This window comes from Dipodomys merriami, unplaced genomic scaffold (genome assembly GCF_024711535.1).
Source record: "Dipodomys merriami isolate MVZ:Mamm:240054 unplaced genomic scaffold, mDipMer1.0.p SCAF_362, whole genome shotgun sequence".
Classification (NCBI taxonomy): Eukaryota; Metazoa; Chordata; class Mammalia; order Rodentia; family Heteromyidae; genus Dipodomys; species Dipodomys merriami.
In genome coordinates, this window is record NW_027205182.1 from 226,863 (window position 1) to 250,082 (window position 23,220).

The window sequence follows — 23,220 nt, forward strand, 5'->3', positions numbered from 1 at the left end:
TATCCCATTGGTCAGAGAGAAATATGAATAGGGGGTGTGGCCAGAATCTGTGATCCAGGCAGGGTGGAGTCATAATGACAGCTACTTTTACAGCCACAGCCCCATCTAACTCTATCCAGTTTGTTTGGGGGCAAGAGTGGGGCTTGCTTTAGCTGGATAGGTGTACAGTTTTTTTTTTTTAATGTTTTTATATCTATAGCTTTTTTATTGTGAAAATACTGTACAGAGGGGTTACAATTACATGGGCAAGATAATGAATACATTTCTTATCAAGCATTGTAGCCTCCTCCTTTGTTTCCCCTTCCCATCCCTTCCCATCCTCCCCCCCCACCCAATCCTCCTCATCCCCCCTCCCCCCCACCAAAGTTGTAAAGTTCGTTTTCGACATAACTACTTGTACATCTCATTGTTGCAATGGGTCCACCTGTATCCCTATTTAAACGATTTGTTTTTCCCCTTCCCCTCCACAAATTATACCGACATGAATTTGGAAAGCAGTATGGAGGTTCCTCAAAAGACTCAACATATTGCTCCCCTATGACCCAGCAATCCCACTTTTGGGCATTTACCCAAATGATCACAAACAAGACCACACTAAATCTACCAGCACAACTATTTTTATTGCAGCATTATTTACTATAGCTAAGATATGGACCCAACCCAGATGCCCCTCAGTAGATGAATGGATCAAGAAAATGTGGTATATATACACAATGGAATTCTATGCCTCCATCAGAAAAAATAACATTGCTCCATTTGTTAGGAAATGGAAAGGCTTGGAAAAATTATATTAAGTGAAGTGAGCCAGGCCCAAAGAAACATAAGTCCCAGGGTTTCCCTTATTTGCAATATCTAGTATATGTCTAAGTCAAGCAGAAAAGGTCAGATAAGGTGATGTTAGGGAAATGAACCCTAAGATATGTATTCAAATTTTTTTTCTTTCATGCGATTGTTTCTAACACATTTATAAGATTATTTCTTTGTTGCTTTGTATGCCCCTCCCCCACAGGTGTACATTTTTTAAAATACATATATTTTTATTGTAACCATACTGTACAAACAGTTACATGAGATAGGTAATGAGTACATTTCCTATCGAGCATTGTTACTCCCTCCTTTGTTTTTCCCCTACCATCCCTTTCTTCCCCACCTCCCCAATTCCTCCCTCCTCCTATCCCGGAAGTTGTAAAGTTCGTTTTTAACATAGTGTCTTGTACATCTCATTGTTATGATGCATCAACCTGTATCTTTGTTTCAGCATTTTGTAGGTGCACAGTTTTACATGTACCTTTCCTGACTTTCTCACACATCTGTGGCCACCAGAGTTTTCCCCAGGCTTTCAATTGGTCTCCAGGAAGTTGCACCAAGAAACACAGCTATCTGCCCATGCTCAAGGTCTTCCTATTGTCACTCCATGCAGAAGTAGCTCTATTGTTCTAACCATATTTATTGTATTCTGTTCTTGATATAACCTGTTCTTCCACCCAAAGGAACAGGAGGGTTCAGGGACATCACAGGTCCAGGACTCCTCACCATGAGTATTGGCCATGTTGCTCAGCTAGGCCAAGCCTAGCACAGCACATGTTTTACACGGTTTGGCTGGTCATCTCACAGGAATCAGAAAGACAATCATGGGAGAAATCAGACTGAGCAGTCCATGGTGCTGCTGCTCAGGAGTATGTGAAATCCACACCAGCACAAAAAGAACTGAAAACAAATCTAGCCAAGCTGGCAACTACCCAGCCACATCCCAATGGTGCTGTGCCCGGAGAGCAGGTTCTGGGGCAGCCCTCCGCCACTCCAGAGCCATTGGACATCTATTTCTGCATGGGAGTGATTGGTTACACTCCAGAGTTTGGCTGAAGTAATTGGTGTGGCCAGCTTTTCCTTCCACTGAAAATGTGTGCTGGCTGTGGTGGCACGCACCTGCAGTTCTTTGCTCAAGTCACTTCTTTGGATTAAGGCCATGGTGAAATACATGTTGCAGGGCCTCAGTCCCTCGATTAAGAGGGCGGCTGGTCCCTTCCACAGAGCATTGGTTGGGTGTCCGCAGTCAGTGTCAGCACAACAGGTGCTCAGGGGCAGTCAGCCTGAATTCCACTGGGGCAGATCTGGGCACTGGGCCTCAGGGCTCAGGAACCCACCATTCCTCTAGCCACTCACATTCTGGTCTGTGCATGAGGAACCCGCCATGATAAAATATGTGTTCTCCATTAATATTTGCACAGCATACATTTATATAGCTTTCAGAGCTGTGACCCTGATATCGAAGATAAACTCAAGAGAGGATCACCGAAAAGCATGGTCAGAAGCATGGGGAGCGCAACACACTGGGCGAGGGGGGTACGCACCCCCCATTTGTGCTCCCGCTGCTGCGGTTAGGGCAGGGACCCATGCCATCTCGGTTCCAGCGGGAGCCTCACAACCGCCCAGGGCTCGGGAAAGCAGGATGCTGCAGGCTAAGATTTGAGGCTCGCAGTTCAAAGCCAGTCTGGGCAGGAAAGTCCGTGAAAAACCACCAGAAAACCGGAAGTGTGTGTGTGTGTGGTGTATGTGGTGGTGTGTGTGGTGGTGTGTGTAGTGTGTGTGTGTGGTGGTGTGTGTGTGTGTGGTGGTGTGTGTGTGTTGTGGTGTGTGGTGTGTGTGTGTGTGGTGTGTGTGTGGTGTGTGTGTGGTGTGTGGTATGTGTGTGGTGTGTGTGTATGTGTGTGTGTGGTGTGTGGTGTGTGTGTGGTGGTGTGGGTGTGGTGTGTGGTGTGTGTGTTTGGTGTGTGGTGTGTGAAATGCCTATGCTTTTCACTCCTTCTGAAAGCCACTATCCTATTAGATCAGGGAGGGTGAAGGAATGTACCTGAAATAGCTTATTTAGTGTTGTTCTTCTTGCTGTCATCGGTGTAGTGATGGAGATTGTATCAGAGTCTGATACCTCTGCTATAAGGCCTCACATGTAGACATGTCTTATGGAAAGCAATGGGAAGCGATTTAACTCATAAATAATGCAGATATAAAGCCTTAGATTATATTCTTAAATGAGGACACTTGCCATTTATAGTTATCTTTGGTTATGGGGTTTTTTGTGCGTTCCTCTGTCCTGTATGTGATATTTGGCCTTTCACTTAACTAGGAAGGGACAAGTTCTAGGACTTTCATAAGGAGTTGGAGTCTAAATGAAGTATACAAAAGTAGGGATGCAGAGGAAGGTGTGAATAAGCGACTTATTTGTTATATGATTGGACAAGAAACCAAGGTAGGACAGACTTTATGTAAGACTCTCAAGTGTCTGGCTTGCTATAACATGTGGATTCCCATGTCCCATTGTATATGAAATAAATATTAAGGAAATAGACAAAGCCATAGAGGTAACAGGTCATGACTATGAAACTGCAGTTAAACCATCTGCTAGGTAATGAAACAGAAATTTGCTCTTCTAAGATTAAAAACAAAAATTATGTGGTGCATCGGTCTATCTGTAGCACCTAAAAATACGGGAATTGGAGGAATTATTATGGAGACTCTACAGGGAAAGAGGACCACAAACTGACCCAGAGGGACATTCGTGTAGAATGATGTTGGAAGAAGTGAAGGATTCAGATACATCAATGGAAAATAGTGAGATATTCAAAACAGAAACCAAGGAAAAATAATTTCAGAAGAGAGAAGCTAACAGTGACAAGTTAATTGTCCTTAGTCTTTGCCTCTAATTCCAATTTTCTTTCCCCATGCTCATTTAGATGAATTCTACTGTGAGAAGGATCCCTGCAAAATAGCAAAATATTGTGTTTTGCATATCTTAGATGCCTACGATATTAAAACATTTATAAGAGGACAAATAAATACATATGAATCATCTAAGCTTAGCTAAATTGTGCCTATTTGGTCTACTTGTCTTTGAAAGGTTATTTCAAGGCCTTATAGTCATAGATGCAAATTTAGCATGTCTGAACCCAAACATATACTTTTAAGGAAGGTTCCAAGATGATTAGAAGGTCTAGGAAACAGTAGTTCTCTCTTTTTTTCTTAACTTATATTTTTATGATTCTGTCAGAAATAAAAGGTATAGGTCTTACATGGAAAAGTGACCAGCCTATTCAAATAAACGAAATGTGAAGCCACACTGGATGTGAGGAAATAGTGCATGTTTTAGTTTGGATGATGGCAGTATACCTACAGAAATGGATCTTGAATAAAAATATCAAGTCATACTGGGAAGCCTTGAATTTTGGATTGGGGATTTTGTAATTATTTTATAACAGCTTTAAACTTGAATGATTGGCTCCCTCATGCTTTGTTCATGTGTTCATTTTTTAATTCTACATTTACGTATTATTTTCTCACTTCTGAGTATGAACTTTGTTAAAAGGAACTGAGTGTTTAAGAAGAAAGATTTCCCCCACATCCCCACCAGCAACTTTTGGAACACTAATTCACTGTTGGTGGGAATATAAACCACTGCAGTCACTGTGGAAAGCAGTTGGAGATTCCTCATGTAACTGAACATTGAACTAACTACCCTTTGATTCAGCAATACCACTGAGGCAATTATCTAAAAGATTACAAGTTAGGACACAGTTATGACACTTGCACAGTCATGTTCATTGCTTCCTATTCACCATTGCCAAATTATGGGAAAAGCCTAGATGACCTACAATGAACAATGTCCATTGAAAATGTACTATATTTTAATGTGATATATATGAAATTTGCTCACCAGGAATATTATATTATGTTATTTACATGGAAATGGATAGACCTGGAAAAATTATTTTAAGTGAAGTAAGTCAGGCTCTGAGAGACAAAGAACACAGTTTTTTGTCATATGTAGATCTAAATTATAAGTATATATGTAAGCATATAAAGGGTTATATGGATATGTACATATACAAATCTATTAAGTAAAGTATGACATATGCAGATGAAGCCTTTAATGGTGTAAGTTCTTTTGAACTACTAATTTAAAGTTTAACAAAATGAGTACCAGGAAACTGGAACATGTGTTGTCTGGATTGGAGGTGAGAGTGGTTAAAGGGGGAGGGTCAGTCAAATGGAGAGAGGAAAGGTAGGCAGATGCAGTCATAATACTCAGCATGCATGTGATAGGACTAGATAAATTGAGGGGATTGGGTTTGGGAGAGATGGGGGAGAACGAAGAAAGAAGTAACAGTGATCAAGCTACATTATACTTATAAACTGACATGCTGAATTGAAATTCCATTGTACAATTACTTATGGCTAATATAAAATAAAGATGGAAGACTGAAGTTCTAGAGTGATTAAAAGGCCTGGAATTATCCACACTACAATGTAATCAGAGTTGAAAGGCAATTAATCGACTTTCAATTTCCCTGAGCCTAGTTAAGTGGCAGGTAAGTCAGTGTGACTGTACATTTAACCTTCATGCAAGAGGAAAAGCAAGCTGTGGCTTTGGTGGCTGGAGTTCTGACTCATCACTATAAAACTGAACACTGTCTATATCTTTTTCCTAGTGCGATTTCAGCCTGGCCTGGTCCAAGACAGCATATGAGCACCTTATGCTGAACACACTTAGAGAAGTGGATGGTTTTTACCATCTGCTAAGCCCCACATAGCCTCCAGTTTGAAGTGGAAGTAATATCAGAAACTGATTTAAGCAGCTTACATATGTTGTACTGCAGGAAAAATCATTGGGCATAGGGGACTCTGAAAAACAATGGTAGGCATTTGGGATCCATAAATGCTTAGTGTTTGTGACAAATATGCCCAGTAGCCCTAGGGCAATACTTTTTCCCCTTAGATTTAAGTGTCTATTTTTCTCCTTTGCTTAGTAAAAGAATTCTCATCTTTTTTTTTTTTTTTTTTTTTGGTGTATAGCTGAAATCCCATAATTAATTGCAGGTAAGGTTCTTTATGTTAATTACAACTTTCTCTCAGTGCTTAAAGTTTCACAGCAAATGCCAACATACTTTGGAAAATTGTTTTTTTATAAATTTTCATTATTGATCATGTTTCTGGAAAATTTAGATGCCTAAAACAATGGATAAACTTGTATTTTCTGACCTTTAGAATTGTTTAAAGGTTCTACTTTACATTATTGGGTCTTGTTCAAATTACTCAACTGGCCCTCCAAGGCCTTCTACGCTCATTTGGTCAATTCTTATACTTTCCTTACCAATGAATTTTCATAGTTGCAATTCTTCCACATGTTGGATTATAAAAAAGGCTCTGAGTGCATTTTCTAAGGTAACTTTTTCTACTTTCCTTCTTGTTTTCTCATGTTTTGTTTGATCTTTCTCTATTGATAACTTCACCATCACTGAGAACAAGTTCATGTAGCTTTCTTCCATGAAAGCTTTCATGATCATTTCTTGCAATTTTCTTGTAGTACTTGGAATATGTTTTCATATTTTATGGTTGTAATTTGAATATTTTCATAATCTCTCTTCAATGGACCGATTGACATGAAAATCTTGGTCTCCATCACCTGTCATCAGATCCCTGTCATATATATCTGGGGAAATTCTGAAAATCCCCAAAGCCTGGGATATGCAATTGTGATAAGGGATTGAGCAAGATGCGTGGGCACTAAACCTCCACCACTTTGAAGCTTTTAAGAAATGTTTGTTTTTCCACATAACAACTTATACAACTTTGGTGGGGGGGGGAGGATTAGGTGGGGAATGGGGGAGGATGGGAAGGGATGGGAAGGGGAAATGTACTCATTATCTTGCCCATGTAATTGTGACCCCTCTGTACAGTATTTTCACAATAAAAAATAAAATAAAAATAAATAAATAAATAAATAAATAAATAAATGCTTTCCTATTTAGACTCAAAATCTGAAATGCTCTTAGAAAAATTGTGGATTTAGCAACTTTTGTATTCAGGGCAGCAATTGACATGAGGATTAGCTTAACTTTTTTTTTTTTTTTTTTTTGGTGCTGGTCCTCAGGCTTGAACTCGGGGCCTGTGTACTGTCCTTGGCTTTTTTTTCCCCTCAAAGCTAATGCTCTAAGATTTGAATAATGGCTACACTTCTGTCTGTCCTTCCTCCCTCCCTTCCTCCCTCTTTTCCGTCTTTTCCCTCTTTCATTTGTTCTCTCCTTCTTTCCTTCCTTCTTTCCTTTCCTTTCCTTTTTTTTCCTTTCTGTGGTTAATTGGAGATAAGAGTCTCACAGACTTTTCTGCCTGGGTTGACATTCAGTCTCAGTCCTCAGATCTCAGACTCCTGAGTAGCTAGGATTACAAGCTTGAATCTCCAGTGCTTAGTGGTTAGCTGAACTTTTAAAGCATTATGAGTGTTCCAGGTTCTCCTCTTCACTTCCTATCTTTTCTAGTCCCTCTTCATGTTTATCTGTGACTCTTAGTCTCAAATCTCCTTTTTCATTACTCTTGTCCCTAGATGTGTGTCACAGAAGATATCTTTGGAGTTTTTTTCTACTGGTCATCTTTTGCCACCTTGCTGTAGCTCCTGTATTGTCCTAAAGATATTGACCCCCTGCTTTTATCCTCCATGTTGACAGAGGTCGCTCCTTTAATTCTTGAAAGAATGCTAACATTGTTCTTCAGTATTTTTATAAAAATATTCATTCAGAATGGAGAAAGGAACTTGAAAAGCAGACATCTGACACTACAGATCTTGGAGTGCATTGTATCTGTCCCTTATTAGCAATTCACTGCATTGCTTGCAGTTCTGCTAAGATCCTTTTGTTGGAGAGTCTTATTTATTTGCTTCCTATATCATAGAGGTAGTCATAAACACTTAGTGGAATAATTTTCACAGAACTTCACACTTTTACCAGTGAAGTTAGGTTTTGCCTTATGAAATGGAAGGTCTCTGCATTTTCCTCAATTGAGAGATTGCTTGAAATCAATGGTGAAAGACTTATATTATTAATAACCAAAACTCTTCACTAAATTGGTAAACAAAGATTTAGACAGGCCTCACCAAAATGGACTTTGAGCTTTCTCATTTGAAGTGGAGAAGTTTCTTACAACAACAGTTACTTTATACAGATGGATTTGCGCTAAAGTATGAGGATGACTATTGTTTAGATTTTTTTAGTGCATAATGTTAATAAAGTAAGATTTTCTCTAAGTTTGGTTCTGTTATTTCCAAGTTCTCTGCAGACAACATTCCTTCTTTCTGCCTATACAGGGAAGAGAAAAGGAGCAGCAATACCATTTCTATCACCTCCTATGCCAGTGCTTAGTATCTTCTAAAATGTCAGGTTCTTTGTTCAGTAACTTTAAGAGCCAAATTCCCTCTGAACAAAGAATTTTTGCTTTCAGCACTATTTCAGTGAAATAAAAATGTATCTGTCCATTTATTTTCCTTGTTCCTTTAAGATTTAAATTCTTAGCGGGACATCAGTGGCTCACACCTGTCCTAGCTACTCAGGCCACTGAGATCTAAGGATTGCAGTTCAAAGCCAGCATGGGGCAGGCTTTGAGAGTCCATGAGACTCTTATCTTCAATAAACCACTCAACCAGAAGTGGTGCTGATGTTCAAGTGGTAGAGTGTTCACCTTAAGATAAAGCTTAGGGATAGTGCCCAGGCCCAGAGTTCAAGCCTCACAACCAACCAAAAAAAAAGTTAAATTGTTATTGATCTTGAAACCATCTGGCCAATATTTGTGCTTATAAAATTCCTTCTTAAAGAATCTTGGGCAATCGTTTTTTTGAACATTTAATGCACCAACTCTGTTAATGAGATTGTGGAGTAGAAGGACTTGGAGCACTGGTTGTGGATTTAAAAAATGTAGTTCCAGCTAATTTTTCTGACCAGAGCTATGGTTTTATACACACTATATCCTGTCTAGGGACATCTATCACCAAAGACAGACAAGGCTGAGATTTAACTCAGGGTTATTGAGTTGCAGTTCTCTATGCTATATTTAAAAATGGAGATCACCCCTCTTTTGCTCATCTCATAGATTGATAGACAAGTGCATGTTTCTTTCTGACTTAGTCTACTGTTGTATCTTTTTTTTTTTTTTACCTATTTTTACATATTACAGTATTGCTTTTACATTGGATTCTCCCCCATTCTTTTCCATTCAATCCCTCAACCATCATCTTCCCCACCCCCCTGGTCAGTGCTGGGGCTTTAGTTCAAGGTCTCACATACTTGCTTGGCTTTTGTGCTCAAGGCTGGCACTTGAGCCACCCCCTCACTTCTGGCTTTTTGGTGATTAATTGGAGATAAGAGTCTCATAGTTTTTTCTGCACAAAGTGGTTTTGATCTCAGACCCACAAGTATTTAGGAGTAGAGTAATGAGCCACTAATGTCCACCTGGCCTCTCCTGTTCTTGCTGTGTGTGTGTGTGTGTGTGTGTGTGTGTGTGTGTGTGTGTGTGTGTGTGTGTGTGTGTGTGTGTGTGTAATACTTTCAGCTGTTCATATCTTGCCTCTCCATCTTTGCATTAATTATATTAAAATTTGGATGGTTTCAAATAGCAGGTTGGAGGGTAAGAAAACTTGTTATATTAACTGTGTAATTACAAACTAAGGAAATAAGAGCATCAACTATAATTTATTTTATTATTTATTTATTTATCATTTGTGAGGCCTGAACTCTGGGCCTGGGCACTGTCCCTCAGCTCTTCAACTCAAGGCTAGCACTCTACCACTTGAGCCACAGCACCATACTAACTTTTTTTCTGCTGATGTGGTGCTGAGGAATCAAACCCAGGTCTTCATGCATGCAAGTCAAGCACTCTACCACTGAGCCACCTTCCCAGCCCCCTATAATTTATTTAAAAAATGGAACAAATTAACTGCCTTTTCGATGTTAGGTCAAACTATTCCTTTCCTTCTGTTTTTTCCCCTTGACTCAGCTTAACAGAGTACTCTGATTTTAATGAGAGGGATTTAAGACAAGGTCCAAGTTAATTGATTTCTGTTGTATCTCTCTATGTCCTCACTTTCCTAAAGAATAACCTATGTTTCCTTAACTTTGAAAATGGAATGTAGTTTTTCACTTATGTTAATAATTTCTACCCTTAGGTAAATAGCACTTATATTTGGCTAATAGATTGATTTGTCTGTATTGAGTTTTTAGGTAACATTAACTCTTTGAATAGTGATTTTTCATATTGAACCTGATGATGACTTCTTCAAATGTTCCATGGACTGATTACAAACAAGCTCTTTCTCTTTGACTATGGCTAATTGCATAAAGATAAATTAAACATTTCATAACTTTCAGGTAATGGCATATGGGAGTTATAGAAAGTGGTTCACAATGAGTTTAATTATGAAGCAATAATACTCTGGCTAACAAAGGAGGGTTGGATTAATAACAAATGTTCCTCATTTGTATTTGGTGCTAAGCTCTGGGAATTATTGATGCTTCTGGGCAAGGCTTAGGAAGTATTTCAGTAGAGCCTAATTTGTCAAGATTACTTAGACTTTACCATATTTTTCCTAACTACATCTTTCCAGATAGTATCACACATAAATATTTTCATTGTGTTATGCATTTATTTGCAATATTGATGGCACTATAAAATGTGCGATATTAGCTTCTTTTTAACCAATGTCAGACTAAGAATTAAGACTGGAAACACCAGTGTCTTCATTTTTAGAAATATGGAAGTTAACATTGATTATTATTCAGCTTTTGTGGCTGATGAGCCAGCTATAAGTCATACTGCAGAAAATTTATTGTCTAGAAATCATGCCACTGAATATTTTATCTTACTGGAAATGTGCTATAAAGAGGGTGCATTTTAATCAAACACATGATGATGTTGCAATATCTTGGTTGGACTGTCATGTCAGAAAGTTGAGGTTAAGTAAAATTCCTGGGGAGAGCAATGGTTGGGTATGTGGATATGGATAATATTCTTCAAAGAAATTGTTTTAGTGTAGGCCATTAAATATGTAACAAGGGAATATATTGCTCAGATTCTAGTTACGTCTGACAGAGATGCATGAGGAATGTTACAATTGGAGTTTCAAGGAATAAAGAACAGAAATCAAGTCATATCTATTCAAGGGTTTTCAGTTCCAGTGTTTGATATGTATTCAAAATTTCTGTCTCTCTTCTATTCTCTGTGTCTCTGTGTCTTTCTCTTTTCCGTCTGCTTTTCTTTCACATACACACACAGAGAAATCAACATTTTTATAAATGCCACCTTGATTACATGCATGACTAAGTGTGTACTTTGTGTGAATACTTTCTGGGCCGCCCTCTTCCTCTGTCCACCATCTACACATGGATATGTCAAGAGTTTTGTTGTCCTGTGGTGTTTTGCTTAGATATTGGATATAAAAATGCTTTTCCATTACTATATTTGACTTTCAATGAGATGCTCTTTACAAGTATTGGAAATACTTGACCCTGATGTTTTTATTCCTTTTCATCAATGAAAAAAAATAAAAGGATACATTAGTATTCCATTTGTTGTTTCTAAAACAATAGTCAAATTTGCAAAATTCCTGGCTGCAGAAAGATCTACAAACATATTTGAAAACATATTTGAACTATTGTAAAACCATATCTTGACCTGATGAGCTACTTATAGTGTCAGTCTCATTGTTCTCTTAGACTTTTCTCCACAATTTATTATCCTTTAAAAATCTTCCTCGCTGTATCCATCAAGGCTGAGGGAGACGAATTGCTTATTGTACAAGATTTTAAAACACTGTGCTGAGCCCTAAAGCTGCCAGATAAGTCCAAATAACAGATATACAAATCAATAGTGTTCAATAAGAAAGTTTTGGTTAAAGAAAAACTTTCACTGCCTTATAAGTAGCAATTATAGCTATGTGTAGTAATTGGGCATTTAAAATGTAGTTTGTATGCCTTAGAAATAAAATTGTTCTTTAAATTTAAATCAGCATGTATGAGGAATGAATATCATATCAAAACATCATAACTATATTTACATAGTCTGAATACTGTGGCCATCTGGTTTTAGGACAAGATTCAGTGGAATTCCCTTAAGGGCTGAGAATTGAGCTGTTTAGAGTGCTTTTGTAGAATGACAAAATAATATTAATAAGAAGATCTCTTTAAAAATTTCATAGCTTATTTTATTAAAAGTTAATCTAAATATTTTATTATATATTTGTGTGTGTTTGCAATTTTTTAGGGCTGGGGGGAAGTAGGTAGTAGAAGAAAAGATAGCGTCAATTATATGTCTGTATACACACACACACACACACACACACACACACACACAGAGTAATTAAGGAAAACCATCTGACACCTATTTTATGAGAAAGGTATTTTGCCATTAGGATTTATTGTAAATGAAACCAGGTGGTGTGCTATTTCAGAAACAAGAAGAATTATAACAACTTTCCTAGTTGTCAGTATATTGTTATCTTTGCATAAAGAAGCAAACAATAAATTCCATTGGCTACCTTTTTTATTAACTTGCTTCTTAGCAAGATGTATTACTTGTTCCTTGTTTTGTCACACTGGGCCCACTCACCTCTGTCACAGATTGGGCAGTTTTTCATCCTATACTTTTATTTAAATTTTCTTTCTTTGCCCTTTTTCTTTCTGCTGAAGTTCCCCCCTACTCTTTTTTTTTTGTTTAAAGTTTTTTCTTTTATTGTGAAAATACCGTACAGAGGGGTTACAATTACATGAGTAAGGTAATGAGTACATTTCTTATCAAGCATTGTTGCCTCCTCCTTTGTTTCTCCTCCCATCTCTTAAAGGTTAAGTACATGCCCTTTATATCGGGGCCCTGGGATTTCTGCTTCTGCAGCACCAAGCTTGAGAGTTGTTTGCCTGCATCAGATAACCTGATGAGAACTGATGAGACACAGGAAGGAGGAGGAAGAAGAGAACAGTTTTACAGTGTTCTGGAACGTTCATTTACCAGAGCTCCAAACTTGATTTCCAGTTAGCAGCATTATTATCCGTGTGTGTGTGTGTGTGTGTGTGTGTGTGTGTGTGTGTGTGTGTGTCTGTCTGTCTGTCTGTCTGTCTGTCTGTCTGTCTGTCTTTCTGGTCCTGAGGTTTGCACTCAGGGTCTGGACACTGTCCCTGAACTTCTTTTGCTCAAGGCTAGCACTCTACCACTTGTGCCACAGCACCACTTCAGGCTTTTTTTGTTTGTGTGGTACTGAGGAATTGTACTCAGGGCTTCTGCATGTTAGGCAAGCGCTCTATCACTAAGACACATTCCCAGCATTAGCAGCATTATTTTCTTTGACAGATAAGAATTACAAAAGAAAAGAGTTACAAGCTTGGTGCTGGTGGCTCACGCCTGCAATCCTAGCTACTCAGGAGGCTGAGGTCTGAGGATCACAATTCAAAGCCAGCCCAGGCAGGAAAGTCCGTGAGACTATCTCCAATAAACCACCAAAAACCAAAGTGGTGCTCTGGCTCAAGTGGTAGAGCGCTAGCCTTGAGCTGAATTGCTGAGGAACAGCGCCAAGGCCCAGAGTTCAAGCCCCATGACCAAAAAAAAAAAAAAGAAAAAAAGAAAAAAAGTTACAGACCAGGAAGACAAGAAAGACTTTTTCTTGCACTTAGATCTCAGAACCTCTATTTCTAGTATTCACAAACCCTTCAGTGTCTTTAATCTTTTGGACGTAATAAAGAATTTTCTTGTATTATTCATAAAATATAATTATTTAACATTCATTTATATAGAAGATCCAGATTGGAAAATTTTCCCTTTCCTTCTTTCCTTCTTTGTTTTCTTCTTTGCTTCTTTGCTTGCTTGCTTGCTTGTTTCCTTTTCTTCATCTGTTTCTTCCTTTCTCTTCCTTCCTTCCTCTCTCCTTCCTCCTCTCCTTCCTTTACCCCCTCTCTCTTCCTTCCTTCCTTCCTTCCTTCCTTCCTTCCTTCCTTCCTTCCTTCCTTCCTTCCTTCCTTCCTTCCTTCCTTCCTTCCTTCCTTTTGTTTGTTTCTTTTATTTCTTTCTTTCCTCTCTCTCTCTCTCTCTCTCTCTCTCTCTCTCTCTCTCTCTCTCTCTCTCTCTCTCTCTCTCTCTCTCTCTCTCTCTCTCTCTCTCTCTCTCTCTCTCTCTTTTCAGTATACTGGGGATTAAACAGCTCTGTTCCTCAGCTTTTTCCACACAAAGTTGTTACTTTACCACTTGAGCCACAATTCCACTCTGGGGTTTTTTATTTTTTATTGGGTGTGGGAGATAAGAGTCTCATGGAATTTTCTGCCTAAGCTGGCTTTGAATCATAATCCTCAGATCTCAGCCTCCTGAGTAGCTAGGATTATGAGTGTGAGCCACTGGCATCAAGGCAACAAATGTATTTCTTTCAAAAAGTAACATTCCTTTGTTTAGAAGACATCAGTGTTAGTCTTATTATAGACCCTCAAGTGGAAGTTCCTAAAGACTATTTTCTTAGTAGTACTTCTTGTACCTAAGTTTTTATGAGTTAGCCAACATACTTCAGTCTCCTTAAATTTGAATGTCTTGTCCTCAGTTGCTCTAGATTTTGGAAGCACAGAGTCTGTATCCAAAAGACAATCAGTGGCAATTTCACCAACTGCGCTGCTGCTGTATAAGGAGCACTGCCATCTGCTCAGTTCAGAATCTTGGGATTCTCACTGTTCTATTTTACCAAGATTCCACCCAGTCTGTCACTCGCAACACCCTGAGTGTGTGTATATGCATTAGGACTGTTTGAATTCCAAGTGGTGATATCTTAAACAGAACAGGCTTAAGCAAAATGTGGTATTTAATCAAAATACATTGAACACAGAACAACAAAACCAGTGGGAAGTATCACAAACCAATTAGGCCAATAAACACACCAGTCCCTAGAGATAACTAACTTCAAAAATCTGTCTCTTGTCTTTGTTTTCTTTTTATGCTGCTATCTTTACCATTCCAGTTGAAGTATTGAGGAACATATGATAAATAATTTGGCTTTCCAGATCAAATGCTTAATATCTAGCTAGGCAGTAATTCTAGCAACTCAAGAAGCTGAGATCTGAGGACCGGGTTCAAAGTCAGCCCTGGTATGAATTCTATGAAACTCTAATCTCCTATTAACTGCCAAAGAGCCAGAAGTGGAGCTCTGGCTCAAGTAGTAGAGTGTTACTCTTGAGCACAAAAGCTCAGAGACCATGCCCAGGCCCTGAGTTCAAGCCCCAGGATTTACACACACACACACACACACACACACACACACACACACACACACACACACACACACACACACACACACACACAATGTTAAAATGTACCAGGAAAAGGCCTAATTGGTTCAACTTGTCTCTGCCAACCCAATGGTAAGTGCTTGCTACTCTCACTGCTGTGATTTTCATTTCATCTTCTACTCAAAGAGGCAAATTGGGACTAGACTTTGAACTTTAAGATCCATCTAGTAAAGGAGAGTTTTACGTATTTTTAACAGTATACACACACACACACACACACACACACACACACACACACACACATATACATTAGAAATACAAGCTGACATCGAGACCATAAAATTACTTTGTTTTTTGAAATGATCAGACAATATTTAGCATGGAAAGATCTAATCAGAGATGGACAAATAAGTCCCAACCCTAAACCTGATAAAGCTTTAGGAAATACAAGCTGGATGCCTGTGACTCATACCTGTAATCCTAGCTACTCAGGAGGCTGAGATCTGAGGATCGTGGTTCTAAGCCAGTCTACTAAGAAAGTTGATAAGATTCCTATTTCCACTAAACTACAAAGAAAGCCTTACATGGATTTAGGACTCAAGCTTATAGAGTGCTAGCCTTGAGCATAAAAGCTCAAAGACAGTGCCCAGGTATGGATTTTAATCACCAGGATTAGCAAAAAATTAAAATTAAGAAAAACCTAGAATTTAAGAACAAATTGTGAGAGGAAATACTTTACACTGAAGACATACAGAGATACAGGGAAGAACACAGGAGAACACTGACTGTTCCAACCACGGAGATAGGTTCAGAAGCCATTTGAAGTGATGCCAGCTGGTCTAAAAATGTCTATAGGGGTAGAAGGAACCATTAGCTGACTTGAATTATCCCCAAACAAAGATGTTATGACTTGATATCCTCAGCAAAACAAAATGGGGCTATGGCTAATTTCACAATTTGGAGCAACAGGAACATAATTTACTTCTGCTTTATCAAAAAGTAATTGGCAAGAGTAGCTCATGTTTCAAGTTATGTAAGGAATTATCAAAATAAGAAGTGCTAGAGATATGATAATAAATGTGGCATCCTACATTGTTTCCTTAGCTAAGTCACACAGAGGCGGCAGCAGAGGCCTGATGAAGAAGGTCAGCATTTGTACATTTGTAAATGATTGGAAATTCAAAGACTTAATGAAATCATTTTCTTTTTTCCCCTTTGACATTGTTTCATTATGTTAAGCTTATGAGAGTGTGAGTTTTTAAAAAATTGAATCCACCTAATTTTCTAACTCGGAATTAATTTTTCCTCAGCATGAAATTGTTCAAGTGGGCTCTATTGCATTTACAGTGTTTGAAGTAAGTACTGTAGAATGTTTTATTATTTATTTAGATGAAATGTTACTGAATTCCTCATAGCACATTGAGACAATGGCTTGAACAAGTGAGTTTCCCATTTACAAGATGTTATTCTTTTGTTTTGCTATGAAGTGTAATTTTAAATTATATGAACAGAGCGTATGCCTCTGTAATAAGTCATTCTCAAAAATTTAATTGTTTACAATGAAGATGCGAGGTTCATGAGAAGATATATTGTTCTACTGGTTAAAAATATTAAACAATTCCCAGAGCATTTAATTCAATTTGGTCTGACTTGTTCATTATAGTTTTTCATTTAAGGACAGACAAGTCTTCAGAATAATGATACCAGCCCCCAAACTTAGCATTCTAAATTTAGGTCAGGCAATTAGTGTGATTCTCCACAAGAACCAGGTAATTATAATGGTAAATGCCCATTGGTTTAAATCTGTGTGGTAGCATAAATGTCTTACTCGAATGTTTTAACTGCATTGGAATTACTCTTGAAACCAAGATTTTAACTGTGACTCTTGTTGCAGTTGAAAAATGTGGCATTTTCTACTTTATAAATTTGTCATACCTGTTTCATACTTCCTTACAAAAAAGGCACTTGAGCTAAAAGCTACTAGTGTTCACCTTGGAAGAAAATCAAATGGGTATGTAATGCAGCATGGAAATACACCACTGAACAAAATCACCTTTGTGACTAAGGGAAACCAGTAAAGGGATTTTCAGTATCAGTCATGAAAATCCTGCTTGAGGAACTTGTGTTTGTTGTGATTGCATTTGTGCAGTTGCTGGGGATCTGATTAGCTCCATGTATATCTTTCCTTATCTGTCATTTAAGTCAGAGATCTGTTAGTAAATGAGCAGGTTAAGTTGGGCACAATGTGGAAATTGTCACCCACAGAGAGGTTACCCCCACATAGAAATGAAATGATTGTTTTCCTTTATGACTAAAGCCATATTATCTTCATTCAGTTTTGGGGGTTCATTTTAAATAAAACATATCCATACTATCTTCTTTTATGGGCTACTGAAAATGAACTGGTAAAATGTAGTTGTAATTTTCACCAAGACAAACAAAAGATGAACATCTGATTTGACATCTAGGCTCAGACAACTTTCCTGTACAGTATGCATGCATACAAGTTTATAAATTCTACAAATTTACAGTCTTGTGGGCCAGATCGTGGACTTTGGTGAATTCCAAGAGTCTTACTCTTGCTTCTTAAGAAATGACTGTGTGCCAGTGGCTTACATCTGTAATCCTAGCTGCTTGAGAGGCTATCTGAGGATCATGTTTGAAGTCAGCCCAGATAGATAAGAAAGTCTGTGAGACACTTATGTCCAATTAATCACGAAAAGCTGGAAATGGAGCTGTGGCTCAAGTGGCATAATACTAGTCTTGAGCAAAACAAAGAGCTCAGAGAAGTGCCAAGACCTGAGTTCAAGCCCCAGGACTGGCACAAAAATGAAAAGAAAGAAATATACATACATGTATGTATTTTGGTGGCACTGGCATTTGAACTCAGAGCCTGTTGCTTGTTAAGCAGGGAGGTACTTTACCACTTGAGTCCTAGTCCTTTAGCTTTATTTTTAAAATAGAGCCTGGGTTGCATCTTGAGCCTCCTGTTAATGCTTATTCTAGAGGTGCAATAAAGAACGTGCACCACCATGCCCAGCTTCATATGAAAGAAAGGATCTCACAAACTTTTTGTCCAGGCTGACCTCCAGCTGCAATCCTTCTGGTCTTTACCTTCTGACTAGGTGGGATTGCATGTGTGAGCCACCATTCTTGGCCACAAAATATTTCTTGGGAACCAAAGATTTGTTTTAGTTTGCTAGTTTTCCCTCTCTGCTGTATTAAACATTGTTGCACCGTTTTCTTTTGAAATCGCTGCATCGTTTTTCCAGCCTTTTTTGTCAGGGTTATTTACATAAGAACAAATCTGAAAAATTATTGTCAGAGATCTGGAAGATCATTTTCCTCTTGCATACAGTGACACCACTGTATTTTCACTTGGCTAAGCAATAACCATTATGTCAATTATTGTAGAAATCGTCTATGTTGTTTGTCACTTAGATCCAAATCAGAAAGCAATGATACCTAAAGGCATTAACTCTTACTATTGAGGTATTATGATCTCTCTTTTATACGATTTTGGCTGTTATATTCACAGGCAAGGTTTCTCATAAAGGGATGAAATAGGCTAGAATTTGTTCAAGAGTAGTGCTATAAAATGCAAGTTATTGATTTAGTTAGGGATTTTCTCCAAAGCTCATGTACAATATGATCCTTGTTTCTCTCCTTTATATCTGAACTCTCTTCAGTGGATGTTTTTTTTTTCCCAGGGTTCTTTCCATGATAGATCCTTGATGAGGCACATAAAGAACTGATGTAGGTAGACTGATAAGATAGATGCCATCAATAAATGCCTTCACAAAAATACTTGCCTGTCACAAGTTAATTTGATGTACTATTTTCTGTCATGAGACTGGATTAATTTTGTCCATTTTATCCTCTTGCCGTAATTCTTGTCATGTGAATAAGAATGTATTATAAAAAAGAACATACTAGACATTATAATTCTGTGATAACTCATTTTTGTGACAAAGGATATAATGAGACTAGACAATAGTGCAAATTCATCATATTCTTTCAGTGAACTTAATATTGACTTTTTGGCTTCCCTTCATGATTATGAAAGCATGTCACTTATGGTTTTACATCAGCTGAATGATTAAAGGAACCACCAATGAAAGACTTGTGCTGATTATAAAAAGTCTTATCAATGGGGGAAATAATAGAACCATTTTGATTTTCTTTCCTTTCCAGCCTAAACACTTATATCATGTATATCTGTGATTTCATTTTGATGAAGTAAGACTCCTAGATTTGATAAAGTTACTAAAAAATGTTATAAACTGGAAGACTGGATGACATTTATCATTCAAGAAAGAGTAAATTTTCTCAATAAATCACATAAGTCACAAAGGAAAAGCTATGTTTTATAATAAAGAACCTTTCTAAATTACTCCATTGATTTTTGTTCCAGTAGCTAGAGCAGAACAATAAGTTTTAGAATAGTCTGTAACTGCAGTCAAGAGGCTTTGCTGGGTGAAATGGCTCCCAGTGAAGAGGCTGCCTTCCTCCATGGCTCTCCATCCATGTCACCCTAACTTCATGGATGATTCATTCATTTCTTTTTTTTTTCTGTGTTGCAAAAAAGAGAAAATTAATTATCCCTGAACACCCACTAGTCTTAAAAAAATAATTTCCAGTAAATCCTGAAAACAGAAACGGGGAGGAGGTAACAATGCTCGATAGGATATGTACTCATTACCTTATTCAGGTAACTGTAATCTCTCTGTACAGTATCTTTACAATAAAAAATACAAAAAAACAACAGAAATGGGAGAAAGAATTTGTAGGTAATATAACAACAGAAAGGTTAGTACTACAGTATGAATAAAACATTTGTTAAAAGGAATATAAACTTTTTCAGTCATTCTGGAAAGTAGTATGGAATTCTTCAAAAAATTACATAGGACTATCCTATGATCCAGAAATTCTACTCGTAGACGTGAATCCTAAGTATTACAAACCAGGATACAGTAAAACCACCTGTGCAACTGTGTTCATTGTAACCTTATTCATTATAGTAAAGATATGGAATCAGTCCAGATGCCCCTTTAGGGATGAATGGCTCAAGAAAATGTGGTACACACACACACACACACACACACACACACACACAATGGAATCTTACCTATCCATGAGAAAGAAACATATTTTACCATTTGCATGGAAATGGATGGATCTGGGAAAAATATTATGTTACCCAGGCCCAGAGTTTAAAAGGATGCATGTGCTCTCTCATATGTGGAAGATAGAACTGATCTATAAATGTGCAAGTAAATACTTGTGGGGTTGTATGCAAGTACACACAAATTAACCTAATTGTGGTATTTGCAGGGGAGAATTCAAACTGTTTAATTTCTTAGAAAAATTAACTTACAATACAAAAAATGAATACCAGAAAACTGGTATTTGAAAGTTATGGTGGAGAGATGAAAGGAGAAAGGGTGGAAAAATGAAAGAGGAAGTAGGAGAAAATGCAGTCATAATATTCAATACATATGCTATGAGATTAAGAAAATTGAAAGGAGGGAATGGTTTGGGAGGGATGGGGAGAATGATGAGTTGGTGCATTGTACTCATAGCTGATTTATTGAATAACTCCTTTGCACAACTACTTCAAGATAATAGAAAATATAATTTAACCACAAGAGATGAAATAAAAAAATTCTATACTCATTACATGTGGATATGACCATATAAAATGATGCTTATCAAAACAAAGTCCAAGAAATGGCAGGAAAATGATTTTTTTCTTTATTGTACTGTTTGCAATTACTTTTTTTTCTTTCTTTTTCTCTTTGGTTTATTCCCTGTTGTCACTGTTTCTGATTTTGGTACCTTTTGGCTTGTATATAAGTTTATCTGATTTGGGGATGCGAAGGGGAATCACAGAAATGTTGAGACAAAGGACAAAGGGTGAAGCAGTGCAGCAGTGATACAAGACACTATGTTGGAAATGAACTTTACAAATGAGGGGAGGAGGCGGGGGTGGGGGAAGTGGAGAAATGAAGAAGGGGAACACTGTTCAAAAAGAAATGTACTTATTACCTTATTTATGGAACTCCTCTGTACATCACCTTTACAATAATTTTTTAAGAAAATAATACACAATCGTGTTTCTATTATTATCATAGTAACTATCTGAATTCATAATAGTGTGAGTTCTTTACAAGGAATTGCTAATATTTGAGATCTCTTCAAAAGTCAATGTCTGAATTCAATTCCTGCTATAAGATTCATTATCTATAGATGACATTATAAAAGTATGTATTAAATGGATAGCCAATATTTCAAGTTTTTAAAAAATTTATTTGAACAACTATATTTTCATGTGAGAGATCTCATTTTTTCCTGTAGCACAAAAGAAGAGGTCTTCCTCAGCAAAATCCTCTGCTACTGGACTGCCCACCCATGGGAGGAAGGAATCATACACTAGTACTTGTAGGAAGGACTAATCCAAGGTCTATGTTTATATCTGTGAACTTGCTTTATCTATTAAGATAGACATGAATATAAATACCTCACTGTGGAGTGTATCAGGAAGAGCCAGTCTGCTGGGACTAGTGCCCCTTTCTATGGGACCTTCATGTTTTAATTTCCCCCTCTCCACTCTTAGTACTCTAAGCTGAAAAATGTCTGCACTGAGCATTTTCTAGCCTTCTCTAGTTCTTCATTCACATATAACACCAATTATGAATTAAGCCAATACATTTCTCTTGACTTGATTTCATGGATTCATTTTTATCTAACAGGATGAGACTTCATTTTTAACCAAGCACTTTTGAAGAAGATGTAAAAACTCAGTGTTTGATTTTCATTTTTTTCCTTAATTACAATCACCTGAAGCAAAAAAAACTGTGTAATAATATGCTTTTCTTGTTTGAACCCAGACAGTCTATTCTAGTGTTGAAATTGGAATATTTCCAGCCTCTGTGAAGTGTAGTGCAAAGAATGCATTTTTTTTTGGCTGAAGCAGAATTTATCCAAATAGAAACTTACTCTCCAGTCTCCTAGAAGTTCAGTGGCGTTCTGAGAACAAAAGGCCCCAATCTGATATGGATCCTTGGAAATGGTGCTCACACAGGAAGCCCAAGTTAGCCAATAGGGAAGCAGATAATTGGCCAGACAGTCTTGGAATGAATTTAGCTGCTGGTTGGCAGGTGGGGTACCTTGTAAGCACCACATCAAGGCTCAGCACTGTAATTTGTTTTTAATTACTGTGTTTGCCTGGGAAAGGCTGTAGGGTCTACTCATTGCTCATATTGCTATGCTAATTGACTGTTTGGAGGTTTACAAACTGGGTTTTACACAGTGTCCTTTCTGTCCCCTGTGGTGAACTGGATAGCTTGTTATTTATTTAGTTCTAAAACTTTAAATTTCAGTTTCTCTAGTAAAGACAGAAGAAAAATCTTATCTCTTATTAAATCTCTCAATTTCAAGCTAGGAAAGACTGCAGAAATGTATTACTTTTTAAGCATGTCTATGATTTTCATTTTGTTTCCTGGCATAGATACTGGGATATTTTTGTGTGAGATGTCCAGGGTGTCATGAAGTAAATACTGATTTATGCACACATTTTTACAGACCTGGGAAGGGAGCAAAGGGAAGGAATAATGAGAACAGCAGCCAGGCTGCAGGTGAAGCCAAGCAAATGGTGTACCAGGTGCCTTCTCAGTAGAGCAGAGCCTGGGAGCTCAAAGTAGGTCAGATGGGGTTGAGAGTAGCACAGGTGTGGAACAAATCCACATCTGAAATCTGGGAGCAGTTGTGGGTCAAGCTAGGATGAAAAGAGAAGAAAGGAAAATGACCTACAAGAATTACATGGAAGGCCAGGTGCCAGTGGCTCACGTCTGTAATCCTAGCTACTCAGGAGGCTGAGATCTGAGGCTCACAGTTCAAAGCCAGCCTGGGCAGGAAAGTCTGTGAGACTCTTATCGCCAATAAATCACCAGAAAACCAGAATGGGTGCTGTGGCTCAAGTGGTAGAGCACTCACCTTGAGCTGAAGAGCTGAGGGACAGTGCCCAGGCCCAGAGTTCAAGCCCTACCACAGACAAAAAAAAAACAAAAAAAAAAAACAGAATTACATGGAGGTAGAACAGAAGATGAAAAGAGGATATATTGAAAGCAGGCTAATGCAAAGGGATACACACACG

At 37.9% G+C, this 23,220-nt stretch overlaps 1 long non-coding RNA gene across 1 annotated transcript in view; it reads left to right on the forward strand.

The window, feature by feature from the left end:
• The window catches only part of LOC138804419 (uncharacterized), a 304,458-nt gene that overhangs the window by 195,051 nt on the left and 86,187 nt on the right, over positions 1–23,220 (forward strand). The gene's annotated exons all lie outside the window — the stretch shown is intronic.